Genomic DNA, 6,000 nt, shown 5'->3' on the forward strand with positions numbered 1-6,000 from the left:
GACAGACAGACAGATCTATTCTAGCACCCGTTAATGTAACGGGCTTAAAGACTAGTCCTAATATGTATTTTAAAGCCTTACCCCAGAGCATGATATTTTTAGGGGTGAAAACGGTATTATCATTCATGATGAATTGTATTATATAGGCTGCACTGTGTATTCTTGACTATATTTATTTATGCTTAAAAATAATCAAGCAGAAATTGTGCAGAATACAGAGATATTCCCTATCATAATAATAGATCATACATTCATAAAAATGCAAATTGCCCCATTTTTAACATCAAGAGAACCAAAATAGAAGCTGGAAGGACAATGTGTCTGTCTGCTGCAGCTTGATATAGGTATGGCTTTGAATACAACTTAGTTATTTTATACAGAAAAATAATCTTGAATGTGCTTCTACTTCTTTGCAATGGGAGACCCATAAAGCATATATAGCATATGTGGAATATTACTAGAAATTACTGCTAGGAATAAAATGTGATGGATCAAGAATTGATCTATAAGAAGAGATTAAGAGACCGAAAAAAAATACAAGGTTGGAAAGTTAATAAAATAACTAATGCTAAAAGCTAGAAAAAGATGGGCCAATATTCAAAGCAATTTAAGCTGGCAGGAGAAGCTCCTACCCACTTACATAGCTTGGGGCCACTCAACCACTGATATTCAGAGGCACTGAACTAGGCATTTAAAGTGGGCAGGCCAGGGATGGTAGAGAGGGTGGAGTTAGGGAGCAGCTGCCATTTATGTGGATGCCAGCAGTATTCAGTGCTGGCACTCAGCTAACTTCCAAGCTATCCTAAATTCACCCAATTAACTATGCAGGCCATTGTTGAACATAATCTTTTACAATGTTTACCCCTTCCAATTCCCTTCCTTCCTCAGCTATATCCTCTTCTTCTACTTGCCCTCCTACTCACCTGAAATAACCCCCTACTTCTGATCCTTACCTCCCCCCTCTGCCTAGCAAATATGGACCCCAAGTCTTGATACATCTCCTCAGGCCTACCTAGGATCCCTGGTGGTTCACTGCAGACAGCAAAGGCAAAAGCAAACCCTACTTGCCCTTGCCTCTAGTGGCTGGTGCATCATAATGGTTGTCTCACAATACTACCAAGTTTAATCCTATCATGTGAGTCTCAGCTGAATATCATCTGGGATCTGCATAAAATCCAGTGGACAGAACATCAGTAATTAGTCCTGAATATTCAGTGCCACTTTCAGGAACTGTCCCAGTATGTAAATTGCTCTCATTCATATTCAATGTGGATTTATGAAAACCTGACTGGCTAGGTTTTCCCCAGGAGAAGTTAGGAAGCCACTAGTGAGCCTATAAATGACTATCCAAATATTTAAAATATATGAATGGTTTACACACACACGTGGAGGGGCATAATTTAAAAAAACGTCTAAGTCCCCTTTTAGCCTAAGGCCTTAAACATTGAAAGTAGAAGCAGGGAAAATGTCCATTATTAAAAAAAAAAAAAAACGGCCAAAAGGAGGGTTTTTTTTTGATAATGGCCTGCCTCTACGTTCAGCTGTTTAAACGCCCAAACCACCACTACGTCTAAACTTATACCATATAATCAACCTAAAAAAAGCCTAAGCCCCAAACGTCCAAAACAAGGGCTTTTAGGCAAAGGAGGAGCCAGTCCTTCACCTAAAAGCTGGATTCTGTAACCAGTGTCTGTCAAAAACAACACCGGTTACAGAATCCACCTCCCCCCCCCGACATTGGGGCAAGAGGGAACCCAAGCCCTCTTGCCCCAGCGGCACCCCGACTCCCCGACTATGTTCGGGGCAAGAGGGAACCCAAGCCCTCTTGCCCCAGTGGCACCTTGACTCCCCGACTACGTTCAGGGCAAGAGGGAGTCCAAGTTGTCTTGCCCCGCGATCCCAAATGCCCCCCCGGCCGAGTCCGTTGGGGCCAGGAGGGAACCCAAGCCCTCCTGGCCTGGCGATCTCCCCCTCTCCCCCCCACAATCCAGCCAGGAGGGAGCCCAAGCCCTCCTGGCTCGCAATACCCTCTAAACCCCACCCCTCACTAAAATATGGACAGGAGGGAGACCAGGCCCTCCTGCCCTCGACGCAACCCCCCCACGACCGCCCCCCCGAGTCCCTGATTGCCCCCCCCCCGCCGACCCACAACCCCCCTGCTGACCCCACGACCCCTCCCACCCCCACCTCGATCACTTGCACTGGAAGCTTGTTCCAATGATCAACCACTCTCTCTGTGAAGAAATGCTTTCTGGTGTCGCCATGAAATTTTCCGCCCCTGAGTTTGAGCGGGTGCCCTCTTGTGTCCGAGGGTCCCTTGAGAAAGAAAATATCATCTTCCACTTCGACACGTCCCGTGAGGTACTTAAATGTTTCGATCATGTCTCCCCTCTCCCTACGTTCCTCGAGAGTGTAGAGCTGCAATTTGTTCAGTCTCTCTTCATACGAGAGACCCCTTGTACAAAGCCATAGCGTGGTTTGTAGTGCTGGCCATGGTGGTAACAGCTCCTGCGCACTTAGGAATTCTATGAGCGACAGAGCTGTTACTGCCATGGTTGGCACTAAAAACCACGCTACAGTTTTGTAATAGGTGGTTAATTACCTAAAAGGGGGTTAATTACCTCATGTGTTATTCCCATGTTTAGGTCATTTATAAATAGATTAAAAAACATTGGTCCCAACACAGATCCCTGAGAAACCTCACAATATCCTTCTCCACTGAAATAATGATCATTTAACTCTATTATTTTTTAACCACATCACTATAGTGGTTTTCAGCAAGATCACATATTCCATTTCCTGTCAATCAATGAAGAAACATCCTCTTATACTAAGGTGCACTAACCTATTTAGCGTGCGCATGTTAGTCTGTGGACGTGTTAGCATTTAGTGCGTGCTAATTCAATTAGTGCACGCTAAATCAGTATGCACGCGCTAAATCGGTTAGCACACCTTAGTAAAAGAGGGGGGTAAGTCACATTTTAAGTAGCAAAAAACAAAGGGCTCCTTTTACTAAGGTGCGCTAGCGTTTTTAGCGCACGCAGCAGATTAGCGCACGCTAACCCCGTGCTACGCGGCTAGAACTAACGCCAGCTCAATGCTAGCGTCTAGCGGGCGCTATTCCGCGCATTAAAGCCCTAACGCAGTTTAGTAAAAGGAGCCCAAAGTGAATGTTCAAGAGGATCTATTGCTGAAAAATAATTGGTTGCCCATCTGAACACATTTGTAAATGTGCTATTTGTCTTCATCAAAAGATGTACAGGAGATCATAAATAAATTCTGGTACTTTCTGTCACTGACTTGTATGCACAAACAAGTTCATTAAAATTGCATGTTGGTAATGATTTGTCCAAAGGTTAGCATTTATTGTTTTGTGCTACTGGGCATATTTAGATCCTTGCTAAGTGGCAAGAAAATTTGCCTACTGTTGTTTATATTTGACAAACCATCTTAACTTTCGTATCCCACTCACTGAAATTCATGGCATTTCTTTTATACAAAATGTTGTATTTTATCTTTTGTAAAAGATCCTTTCCAAATCATAGATAATGGGAATAGGTGAACTGAATTCAACGTGACCATTATCCTATTTTGTGTTTTCATCTTGTCTTGGCCCAGACCTTAAACTTAATTTCACAGACAGTTGTACAGCAGATCAGACTGAAATACGAATCTTAATGGCTAAATCTGCCAAGCGGGAGGGTTCAGAAAGTTTTCTTGCTCTCTAAATAGCTATCTCACATACATTTATATTCTAGAATATGATTTGAGCAATAGTGCCAAAGTCAAAAAGTTTTACCTACATCTTTAAGGGGCCCTTTTATTAAATATCAAAAAATTATATATACAGGATATCAGAGAGAAAGTCAAATTTGTTAGGCAGGAGGGGGGGTGGAGCCATTGAAGAGTTTTCCCTTTGTAGTGCGGTTATTCAGTTAACACACTTCACAACACACAGGGATCTAAGGCTCCTTCCTCTTTTTATATACATTAATACACCTTAAAGACAAGGTGGGGAAAAAGATATTTCGCCACCATTTTCTCCCTGATAAAGAGTATATTTACAGCCCTTTTATTAAGTCCCTCTTTTATCAAACTTTGCCAGGAGTTTTATTTATTGTGGGTTGCTGCAGTAAAAGCTCTGATGCTCATAGGAATTCTATGAGCTTCGGAGCTTTTTACCACCCCAGCCTGTGATAAAAAAAAAACCTAACACAGCTTGATAAAAGGGGGCCTAAATGTGCTAGAATCTGGCTTAAAGCACAGTAATGCAAGATCTTACTACAAGCCAAGTGTAGATCGCAAGCAGCACTCTAAGGGGCTTTGTAAAATATATTTTATTGCAGGTCATGGTAATATTGTCATTATCTGCATAGAGTTAATATGGGAGCACTTAGGCCCGGATTCTGCAAAGTGAGTCCCAATTATAAGCAGCTCTACGCATCCTACAGCTGTCTAATCAGCCAATCAGGATGCACGTTTGTTTTTTAAAAAATGCTCCCCAGGCAGGCCGCCAATATTGAAGGTGCTTTCGGGAGCCTAGGTAGGCCTGCAAGACCGCCTAAGCTCGCCTAAGGGCCTTAGGCAAACCTGGGCGGCCCTATGCGTCTCCCTAGTAGAGGGAGAGACGCTTGCAATGTAGGCCAGCAAAATGCTGGCCTACATTGTAAGTATATTCTCAAACACAATAGGACGTAATCCCACTGTTAACAGTACTTCTTTCAAAAATTGTTTTTATCATAACTTCTTTGGGTCCTCAGAGGGCCACCACACACTCAAATCATTTCATTGTGTGGGGCTTTATGCTCCCATTCGTCATTGGGCCCATTCTTCTTATTTAAACTTTTTAAGGTAATGTTGCATATAAATATAAATACTAAAGTACTTAGCTTTAGGTTAAACGTTATTCGGGGGGGTAGAAATATCCGCCAACATGTTTCGCCCTTACAACTCGGGGCTTTATCAAGACTCCCTCACCCTAAATGGATAAAGAAAGACAAGCCTAAGTGTCATATGAACCCTAAAGCCTATAATCAGTTAAATATAAATTCAAACTCTTACCGTTCGTTGTATTTAGTAATCAGTTTACTGCCACCATCACGTCGCTAGCGTAATGGCGGACTTATTCAATGTCAGCTGATTTATACGTGAGCCAGACGTCAGCGTCTCAACCGTAAAGACGTTGAGGGCTGACGTCATACTCAGGTCAATCTAATCGATTATATCTATAGAATATAAACTAGTGGATGATGAACAGAACCCCCAGGGGCACTCATCATACTAGGGAAGCCCATTCCAACTCGTTATTAAGACCCCTTGGTGCTACTGTATTTAGGCGGTAAATCCATCGTTGTTCAATATGGTTCAGCCTTCCTTCCCAATCGCCTTCTAAATCAGTCTCAGGTATATGGTCTATGATCCTCCATTTAATGTGCTCAATATCATGTCCTTTATCCAGCCAATGTTGGACTATGGGGGCTTGCATCGTACCAGTGTTAATACGAGATTTATGCTCGTTTAACCGCATGTTAATGGCTCTTTTAGTGCGCCCCACGTATACTAAGTTACATGGGCACACGATTACGTATATAACCCTCTTAGTTTTGCAAGTGGTGTCAGACTTAGATTTTATTATATTGCCTAATTGGGGGTCTTTCCATTGAGGCCCTTCAAACGTGGATTCGCACCATTGACATTGATGGCAACTAGCATGTTTATACTCTATTTTATTATCATAATGGTTATCAAATTTACGCAAAGCCTGACCTATGGTTTTACCTCTGCGATATGCAAACAAGGGGAGTTCCGTAAAACATTGATGGAGATTTAATATATGCCAGTATTGTTTAATGTACGAAATCAATACCCCTGACGCTTTTGAATAGGGGAGGACACAAACAATCCGTCCCTCTTCCTGTATCTTGGGAATATCCATGAGGAGCAATTCCCTTTGTGCATAACGGGCCCTACAATAGGCCTGTTTGACTGATCTTTTAGGAT

Source organism: Geotrypetes seraphini, chromosome 5 (genome assembly GCF_902459505.1).
Source record: "Geotrypetes seraphini chromosome 5, aGeoSer1.1, whole genome shotgun sequence".
NCBI lineage: Eukaryota > Metazoa > Chordata > Amphibia > Gymnophiona > Dermophiidae > Geotrypetes > Geotrypetes seraphini.